The sequence below is a fragment of the Somniosus microcephalus genome, unplaced genomic scaffold (assembly GCF_052327205.1).
Source record: "Somniosus microcephalus isolate GS21.2 unplaced genomic scaffold, FLI_Smic_1.0 scaffold63, whole genome shotgun sequence".
Classification (NCBI taxonomy): Eukaryota; Metazoa; Chordata; class Chondrichthyes; order Squaliformes; family Somniosidae; genus Somniosus; species Somniosus microcephalus.
Genome location: NW_028225250.1, coordinates 852,501 through 862,500, shown reverse-complemented (window position 1 = coordinate 862,500; position 10,000 = coordinate 852,501). Strand labels below are relative to the sequence as shown.

General features: G+C 54.0%; 3 non-coding genes across 3 annotated transcripts; all 3 read left to right on the top strand.

Annotated features, from left to right (window-relative positions):
• Positions 1–1,804: 1,804 nt before the first annotated feature.
• trnah-aug (transfer RNA histidin (anticodon AUG)) lies at positions 1,805–1,877 on the top strand. The gene has a single exon. It is a non-coding gene; the product is annotated as a tRNA-His (tRNA).
• A 2,410-nt stretch (positions 1,878–4,287) lies between these two features.
• Positions 4,288–4,360, top strand: trnah-aug (transfer RNA histidin (anticodon AUG)). The gene has a single exon. It is a non-coding gene; the product is annotated as a tRNA-His (tRNA).
• Positions 4,361–6,770: 2,410 nt separating this feature from the next.
• On the top strand, positions 6,771–6,843 carry trnah-aug (transfer RNA histidin (anticodon AUG)). The gene has a single exon. It is a non-coding gene; the product is annotated as a tRNA-His (tRNA).
• The last annotated feature ends 3,157 nt before the right edge of the window (positions 6,844–10,000 follow it).

The following is a 10,000-nucleotide window of genomic DNA, read 5'->3' as shown; positions in this document are numbered from 1 at the left end:
CAGAGAAATGGGGAAAGAAGCCGAGAAAGAGCCCGAGCCGACGGAAGGGAAGCGAGGTGACCGGAAAGTAGCAGCCGCCACGAGCGTGAGGGAGCAGCCGAGAGCCCTGTCTGACTGATAGATGAATTCTTTTGCCTGAGGTTTTGCCTGAAAGAGAGTGGTGGGTGTTTTGGTGCATTGCTGCTCAAAGGCACTCCCTGCTGGTGTGCAGATGCAACTGCTCAAGCAATGGAGGTGTCCTGTGCCTCAGCAGCAACATGTAAACTAGCGTCAAGTTAAGAGCACTGCCTTGAGCTAAAAGCTCCTTACCGCTCACTTACTGCACAAGAACGCCCGCTCCTTCAAGCCGGAGTCGAACCAGCGACCTAACGACGACTTTGCTTTGCTTTTTTTCCACTGCAGTCCTCCGCTCTACCACCTGAAAATCGAAGGGATGCGGCAAAGGTGTCTCGCTTTGGTGATTGTCCGCCGTGCGCCTTTTGACGCTCCCGGCCTGGTGTACCTGCTGATGCCGCAGTGTTGTGGGACTGTGAGTTGCCAGCTGCTCTGTACAGGCTGGGCCTGTGGCGCAATGGATAACGCGTCTGACTACGGATCAGAAGATTGTAGGTTCGACTCCTACCTGGCTCGAACTTTTTTACGCACTTTGCATTATGGCGCTAGATGCCTCGCAAGCGCACCTACTTGGTCATGCTGCCCAGCAGTTTGCACGGCAAGTGCCTTCTTAGCGCAGTAGGCAGCGCGTCAGTCTCATAATCTGAAGGTCCTGAGTTCGATCCTCAGAGAAGGCATTGATACTTGCAAAGCATTTTTATCCCTCATCTCAGCTTTCCATTTTTGCTGCACAAGACTATCGACAAGACTTGCTGCTACGGCACACCAAAGGATTTGATGTCCCTTGGCCCCTCTGTACCTCAGCGTGTGGAGACCCTTCGGAAGTACACGGGTTCACCGACAGCTGACACCACTGTTGCGTTTGAGCCATTGCCCCGAGCCAAAAGATGAGTGGAAAATGCAGGCATCGATCCCGCTACCTCTCACATGCAAAGCGAGCGCGCTACCATTTGAGCTAATTCCCCAGCTGCGTCTTACAATTGCACCAAGTTTGCTTCTCAGTAGCTCCTTAGCACTCGCCTCTGAGTTGCTGCGCCACCAGCAGGGATCTCCTGCTTTGGGTTAGCCCGCTCCCTGATCTCTTTCAACGCTTTGCTCCAATCGGCGTTACCGAGCAACGGCAGGGCGGGAAGTCAGAGAAATGGGGAAAGAAGCCGAGAAAGAGCCCGAGCCGACGGAAGGGAAGCGAGGTGACCGGAAAGTAGCAGCCGCCACGAGCGTGAGGGAGCAGCCGAGAGCCCTGTCTGACTGATAGATGAATTCTTTTGCCTGAGGTTTTGCCTGAAAGAGAGTGGTGGGTGTTTTGGTGCATTGCTGCTCAAAGGCACTCCCTGCTGGTGTGCAGATGCAACTGCTCAAGCAATGGAGGTGTCCTGTGCCTCAGCAGCAACATGTAAACTAGCATCAAGTTAAGAGCACTGCCTTGAGCTAAAAGCTCCTTACCGCTCACTTACTGCACAAGAACGCCCGCTCCTTCAAGCCGGAGTCGAACCAGCGACCTAACGACGACTTTGCTTTGCTTTTTTCCCACTGCAGTCCTCCGCTCTACCACCTGAAAATCGAAGGGAAGTGGCAAAGGTGTCTCGCTTTGTGATTGTCCGCCGTGCGCCTTTTGACGCTCCCGGCCTGGTGTACCTGCTGATGCCGCAGTGTTGTGGGACTGTGAGTTGCCAGCTGCTCTGTACAAGCTGGGCCTGTGGCGCAATGGATAACGCGTCTGACTATGGATCAGAAGATTGTAGGTTCGACTCCTACCTGGCTCGAACTTTTTTACGCACTTTGCATTATGGCGCTAGATGCCTCGCAAGCGCACCTACTTGGTCATGCTGCCCAGCAGTTTGCATGGCAAGTGCCTTCTTAGCGCAGTAGGCAGCGCGTCAGTCTCATAATCTGAAGGTCCTGAGTTCAACCCTCAGAGAAGGCATTGATACTTGCAAAGCTTTCTTATCCCTCATCTCAGCTTTCCATTTTTGCTGCACAAGACTTGCTGCTACGGCACACCAAAGGATTTGATGTCCCTTGGCACCTCTGTCCCTCAGCGTGTGGAGACCCTTCGGAAGTACACAGGTTCACCGACAGCTGACACCACTGTTGCGTTTGAGCCATTGCCCCGAGCCAAAAGAGGAGTGGAGAATGCGGGCATCGATCCCGCTACCTCTCACATGCAAAGCGAGCGCTCTACCATTTGAGCTAATTCCCCAGCTGCGTCTTACAATTGCACCAAGTTTGCTTCTCAGTAGCTCCTTAGCACTCGCCTCTGAGTTGCTGCGCCACCAGCAGGGATCTCCTGCTTTGGGTTAGCCCGCTCCCTGATCTCTTTCAACGCTTTGCTCCAATCGGCGTTACCGAGCAACGGCAGGGCGGGAAGTCAGAGAAATGGGGAAAGAAGCCGAGAAAGAGCCCGAGCCGACGGAAGGGAAGCGAGGTGACCGGAAAGTAGCAGCCGCCACGAGCGTGAGGGAGCAGCCGAGAGCCCTGTCTGACTGATAGATGAATTCTTTTGCCTGAGGTTTTGCCTGAAAGAGAGTGGTGGGTGTTTTGGTGCATTGCTGCTCAAAGGCACTCCCTGCTGGTGTGCAGATGCAACTGCTCAAGCAATGGAGGTGTCCTGTGCCTCAGCAGCAACATGTAAACTAGCGTCAAGTTAAGAGCACTGCCTTGAGCTAAAAGCTCCTTACCGCTCACTTACTGCACAAGAACGCCCGCTCCTTCAAGCCGGAGTCGAACCAGCGACCTAACGACGACTTTGCTTTGCTTTTTTTCCACTGCAGTCCTCCGCTCTACCACCTGAAAATCGAAGGGATGCGGCAAAGGTGTCTCGCTTTGGTGATTGTCCGCCGTGCGCCTTTTGACGCTCCCGGCCTGGTGTACCTGCTGATGCCGCAGTGTTGTGGGACTGTGAGTTGCCAGCTGCTCTGTACAGGCTGGGCCTGTGGCGCAATGGATAACGCGTCTGACTACGGATCAGAAGATTGTAGGTTCGACTCCTACCTGGCTCGAACTTTTTTACGCACTTTGCATTATGGCGCTAGATGCCTCGCAAGCGCACCTACTTGGTCATGCTGCCCAGCAGTTTGCACGGCAAGTGCCTTCTTAGCGCAGTAGGCAGCGCGTCAGTCTCATAATCTGAAGGTCCTGAGTTCGATCCTCAGAGAAGGCATTGATACTTGCAAAGCATTTTTATCCCTCATCTCAGCTTTCCATTTTTGCTGCACAAGACTATCGACAAGACTTGCTGCTACGGCACACCAAAGGATTTGATGTCCCTTGGCCCCTCTGTACCTCAGCGTGTGGAGACCCTTCGGAAGTACACGGGTTCACCGACAGCTGACACCACTGTTGCGTTTGAGCCATTGCCCCGAGCCAAAAGATGAGTGGAAAATGCAGGCATCGATCCCGCTACCTCTCACATGCAAAGCGAGCGCGCTACCATTTGAGCTAATTCCCCAGCTGCGTCTTACAATTGCACCAAGTTTGCTTCTCAGTAGCTCCTTAGCACTCGCCTCTGAGTTGCTGCGCCACCAGCAGGGATCTCCTGCTTTGGGTTAGCCCGCTCCCTGATCTCTTTCAACGCTTTGCTCCAATCGGCGTTACCGAGCAACGGCAGGGCGGGAAGTCAGAGAAATGGGGAAAGAAGCCGAGAAAGAGCCCGAGCCGACGGAAGGGAAGCGAGGTGACCGGAAAGTAGCAGCCGCCACGAGCGTGAGGGAGCAGCCGAGAGCCCTGTCTGACTGATAGATGAATTCTTTTGCCTGAGGTTTTGCCTGAAAGAGAGTGGTGGGTGTTTTGGTGCATTGCTGCTCAAAGGCACTCCCTGCTGGTGTGCAGATGCAACTGCTCAAGCAATGGAGGTGTCCTGTGCCTCAGCAGCAACATGTAAACTAGCATCAAGTTAAGAGCACTGCCTTGAGCTAAAAGCTCCTTACCGCTCACTTACTGCACAAGAACGCCCGCTCCTTCAAGCCGGAGTCGAACCAGCGACCTAACGACGACTTTGCTTTGCTTTTTTCCCACTGCAGTCCTCCGCTCTACCACCTGAAAATCGAAGGGAAGTGGCAAAGGTGTCTCGCTTTGTGATTGTCCGCCGTGCGCCTTTTGACGCTCCCGGCCTGGTGTACCTGCTGATGCCGCAGTGTTGTGGGACTGTGAGTTGCCAGCTGCTCTGTACAAGCTGGGCCTGTGGCGCAATGGATAACGCGTCTGACTATGGATCAGAAGATTGTAGGTTCGACTCCTACCTGGCTCGAACTTTTTTACGCACTTTGCATTATGGCGCTAGATGCCTCGCAAGCGCACCTACTTGGTCATGCTGCCCAGCAGTTTGCATGGCAAGTGCCTTCTTAGCGCAGTAGGCAGCGCGTCAGTCTCATAATCTGAAGGTCCTGAGTTCAACCCTCAGAGAAGGCATTGATACTTGCAAAGCTTTCTTATCCCTCATCTCAGCTTTCCATTTTTGCTGCACAAGACTTGCTGCTACGGCACACCAAAGGATTTGATGTCCCTTGGCACCTCTGTCCCTCAGCGTGTGGAGACCCTTCGGAAGTACACAGGTTCACCGACAGCTGACACCACTGTTGCGTTTGAGCCATTGCCCCGAGCCAAAAGAGGAGTGGAGAATGCGGGCATCGATCCCGCTACCTCTCACATGCAAAGCGAGCGCTCTACCATTTGAGCTAATTCCCCAGCTGCGTCTTACAATTGCACCAAGTTTGCTTCTCAGTAGCTCCTTAGCACTCGCCTCTGAGTTGCTGCGCCACCAGCAGGGATCTCCTGCTTTGGGTTAGCCCGCTCCCTGATCTCTTTCAACGCTTTGCTCCAATCGGCGTTACCGAGCAACGGCAGGGCGGGAAGTCAGAGAAATGGGGAAAGAAGCCGAGAAAGAGCCCGAGCCGACGGAAGGGAAGCGAGGTGACCGGAAAGTAGCAGCCGCCACGAGCGTGAGGGAGCAGCCGAGAGCCCTGTCTGACTGATAGATGAATTCTTTTGCCTGAGGTTTTGCCTGAAAGAGAGTGGTGGGTGTTTTGGTGCATTGCTGCTCAAAGGCACTCCCTGCTGGTGTGCAGATGCAACTGCTCAAGCAATGGAGGTGTCCTGTGCCTCAGCAGCAACATGTAAACTAGCGTCAAGTTAAGAGCACTGCCTTGAGCTAAAAGCTCCTTACCGCTCACTTACTGCACAAGAACGCCCGCTCCTTCAAGCCGGAGTCGAACCAGCGACCTAACGACGACTTTGCTTTGCTTTTTTTCCACTGCAGTCCTCCGCTCTACCACCTGAAAATCGAAGGGATGCGGCAAAGGTGTCTCGCTTTGGTGATTGTCCGCCGTGCGCCTTTTGACGCTCCCGGCCTGGTGTACCTGCTGATGCCGCAGTGTTGTGGGACTGTGAGTTGCCAGCTGCTCTGTACAGGCTGGGCCTGTGGCGCAATGGATAACGCGTCTGACTACGGATCAGAAGATTGTAGGTTCGACTCCTACCTGGCTCGAACTTTTTTACGCACTTTGCATTATGGCGCTAGATGCCTCGCAAGCGCACCTACTTGGTCATGCTGCCCAGCAGTTTGCACGGCAAGTGCCTTCTTAGCGCAGTAGGCAGCGCGTCAGTCTCATAATCTGAAGGTCCTGAGTTCGATCCTCAGAGAAGGCATTGATACTTGCAAAGCATTTTTATCCCTCATCTCAGCTTTCCATTTTTGCTGCACAAGACTATCGACAAGACTTGCTGCTACGGCACACCAAAGGATTTGATGTCCCTTGGCCCCTCTGTACCTCAGCGTGTGGAGACCCTTCGGAAGTACACGGGTTCACCGACAGCTGACACCACTGTTGCGTTTGAGCCATTGCCCCGAGCCAAAAGATGAGTGGAAAATGCAGGCATCGATCCCGCTACCTCTCACATGCAAAGCGAGCGCGCTACCATTTGAGCTAATTCCCCAGCTGCGTCTTACAATTGCACCAAGTTTGCTTCTCAGTAGCTCCTTAGCACTCGCCTCTGAGTTGCTGCGCCACCAGCAGGGATCTCCTGCTTTGGGTTAGCCCGCTCCCTGATCTCTTTCAACGCTTTGCTCCAATCGGCGTTACCGAGCAACGGCAGGGCGGGAAGTCAGAGAAATGGGGAAAGAAGCCGAGAAAGAGCCCGAGCCGACGGAAGGGAAGCGAGGTGACCGGAAAGTAGCAGCCGCCACGAGCGTGAGGGAGCAGCCGAGAGCCCTGTCTGACTGATAGATGAATTCTTTTGCCTGAGGTTTTGCCTGAAAGAGAGTGGTGGGTGTTTTGGTGCATTGCTGCTCAAAGGCACTCCCTGCTGGTGTGCAGATGCAACTGCTCAAGCAATGGAGGTGTCCTGTGCCTCAGCAGCAACATGTAAACTAGCATCAAGTTAAGAGCACTGCCTTGAGCTAAAAGCTCCTTACCGCTCACTTACTGCACAAGAACGCCCGCTCCTTCAAGCCGGAGTCGAACCAGCGACCTAACGACGACTTTGCTTTGCTTTTTTCCCACTGCAGTCCTCCGCTCTACCACCTGAAAATCGAAGGGAAGTGGCAAAGGTGTCTCGCTTTGTGATTGTCCGCCGTGCGCCTTTTGACGCTCCCGGCCTGGTGTACCTGCTGATGCCGCAGTGTTGTGGGACTGTGAGTTGCCAGCTGCTCTGTACAAGCTGGGCCTGTGGCGCAATGGATAACGCGTCTGACTATGGATCAGAAGATTGTAGGTTCGACTCCTACCTGGCTCGAACTTTTTTACGCACTTTGCATTATGGCGCTAGATGCCTCGCAAGCGCACCTACTTGGTCATGCTGCCCAGCAGTTTGCATGGCAAGTGCCTTCTTAGCGCAGTAGGCAGCGCGTCAGTCTCATAATCTGAAGGTCCTGAGTTCGATCCTCAGAGAAGGCATTGATACTTGCAAAGCTTTCTTATCCCTCATCTCAGCTTTCCATTTTTGCTGCACAAGACTTGCTGCTACGGCACACCAAAGGATTTGATGTCCCTTGGCCCCTCTGTACCTCAGCGTGTGGAGACCCTTCGGAAGTACACGGGTTCACCCACAGCTGACACCACTGTTGCGTTTGAGCCATTGCCCCGAGCCAAAAGAGGAGTGGAAAATGCAGGCATCGATCCCGCTACCTCTCACATGCAAAGCGAGCGCGCTACCATTTGAGCTAATTCCCCAGCTGCGTCTTACAATTGCACCAAGTTTGCTTCTCAGTAGCTCCTTAGCACTCGCCTCTGAGTTGCTGCGCCACCAGCAGGGATCTCCTGCTTTGGGTTAGCCCGCTCCCTGATCTCTTTCAACGCTTTGCTCCAATCGGCGTTACCGAGCAACGGCAGGGCGGGAAGTCAGAGAAATGGGGAAAGAAGCCGAGAAAGAGCCCGAGCCGACGGAAGGGAAGCGAGGTGACCGGAAAGTAGCAGCCGCCACGAGCGTGAGGGAGCAGCCGAGAGCCCTGTCTGACTGATAGATGAATTCTTTTGCCTGAGGTTTTGCCTGAAAGAGAGTGGTGGGTGTTTTGGTGCATTGCTGCTCAAAGGCACTCCCTGCTGGTGTGCAGATGCAACTGCTCAAGCAATGGAGGTGTCCTGTGCCTCAGCAGCAACATGTAAACTAGCATCAAGTTAAGAGCACTGCCTTGAGCTAAAAGCTCCTTACCGCTCACTTACTGCACAAGAACGCCCGCTCCTTCAAGCCGGAGTCGAACCAGCGACCTAACGACGACTTTGCTTTGCTTTTTTCCCACTGCAGTCCTCCGCTCTACCACCTGAAAATCGAAGGGAAGTGGCAAAGGTGTCTCGCTTTGGTGATTGTCCGCCGTGCGCCTTTTGACGCTCCCGGCCTGGTGTACCTGCTGATGCCGCAGTGTTGTGGGACTGTGAGTTGCCAGCTGCTCTGTACAAGCTGGGCCTGTGGCGCAATGGATAACGCGTCTGACTACGGATCAGAAGATTGTAGGTTCGACTCCTACCTGGCTCGAACTTTTTTACGCACTTTGCATTATGGCGCTAGATGCCTCGCAAGCGCACCTACTTGGTCATGCTGCCCAGCAGTTTGCATGGCAAGTGCCTTCTTAGCGCAGTAGGCAGCGCGTCAGTCTCATAATCTGAAGGTCCTGAGTTCGATCCTCAGATGAAGGCATTGATACTTGCAAAGCTTTCTTATCCCTCATCTCAGCTTTCCATTTTTGCTGCACAAGACTTGCTGCTACGGCACACCAAAGGATTTGATGTCCCTTGGCCCCTCTGTACCTCAGCGTGTGGAGACCCTTCGGAAGTACACGGGTTCACCGACAGCTGACACCACTGTTGCGTTTGAGCCATTGCCCCGAGCCAAAAGAGGAGTGGAGAATGCAGGCATCGATCCCGCTACCTCTCACATGCAAAGCGAGCGCTCTACCATTTGAGCTAATTCCCCAGCTGCGTCTTACAATTGCACCAAGTTTGCTTCTCAGTAGCTCCTTAGCACTCGCCTCTGAGTTGCTGCGCCACCAGCAGGGATCTCCTGCTTTGGGTTAGCCCGCTCCCTGATCTCTTTCAACGCTTTGCTCCAATCGGCGTTACCGAGCAACGGCAGGGCGGGAAGTCAGAGAAATGGGGAAAGAAGCCGAGAAAGAGCCCGAGCCGACGGAAGGGAAGCGAGGTGACCGGAAAGTAGCAGCCGCCACGAGCGTGAGGGAGCAGCCGAGAGCCCTGTCTGACTGATAGACGACTTCTTTTGCCTGAGGTTTTGCCTGAAAGAGAGTGCTGGGTGTTTTGGTGCGTTGCTGCTCAAAGGCACTCCCTGCTGGTGTGCAGATGCAACTGCTCAAGCAATGGAGGTGTCCTGTGCCTTAGCAGCAACATGTAAACTAGCGTCAAGTTAAGAGCACTGCCTTGAGCTAACAGCTCCTTACCGCTCACTTACTGCACAAGAACGCCCGCTCCTTCAAGCCGGAGTCGAACCAGCGACCTAACGACGACTTTGCTTTGCTTTTTTTCCACTGCAGTCCTCCGCTCTACCACCTGAAAATCGAAGGGAAGCGGCAAAGGTGTCTCGCTTTGGTGATTGTCCGCCGTGCGCCTTTTGACGCTCCCGGCCTGGTGTACCTGCTGATGCCGCAGTGTTGTGGGACTGTGAGTTGCCAGCTGCTCTGTACAGGCTGGGCCTGTGGCGCAATGGATAACGCGTCTGACTACGGATCAGAAGATTGTAGGTTCGACTCCTACCTGGCTCGAACTTTTTTACGCACTTTGCATTATGGCGCTAGATGCCTCGCAAGCGCACCTACTTGGTCATGCTGCCCAGCAGTTTGCATGGCAAGTGCCTTCTTAGCGCAGTAGGCAGCGCGTCAGTCTCATAATCTGAAGGTCCTGAGTTCGATCCTCAGAGAAGGCATTGATACTTGCAAAGCATTTTTATCCCTCATCTCAGCTTTCCATTTTTGCTGCACAAGACTATCGACAAGACTTGCTGCTACGGCACACCAAAGGATTTGATGTCCCTTGGCCCCTCTGTACCTCAGCGTGTGGAGACCCTTCGGAAGTACACGGGTTCACCGACAGCTGACACCACTGTTGCGTTTGAGCCATTGCCCCGAGCCAAAAGAGGAGTGGAAAATGCAGGCATCGATCCCGCTACCTCTCACATGCAAAGCGAGCGCGCTACCATTTGAGCTAATTCCCCAGCTGCGTCTTACAATTGTACCAAGTTTGCTTCTCAGTAGCTCCTTAGCACTCGCCTCTGAGTTGCTGCGCCACCAGCAGGGATCTCCTGCTTTGGGTTAGCCCGCTCCCTGATCTCTTTCAACGCTTTGCTCCAATCGGCGTTACCGAGCAACGGCAGGGCGGGAAGTCAGAGAAATGGGGAAAGAAGCCGAGAAAGAGCCCGAGCCGACGGAAGGGAAGCGAGGTGACCGGAA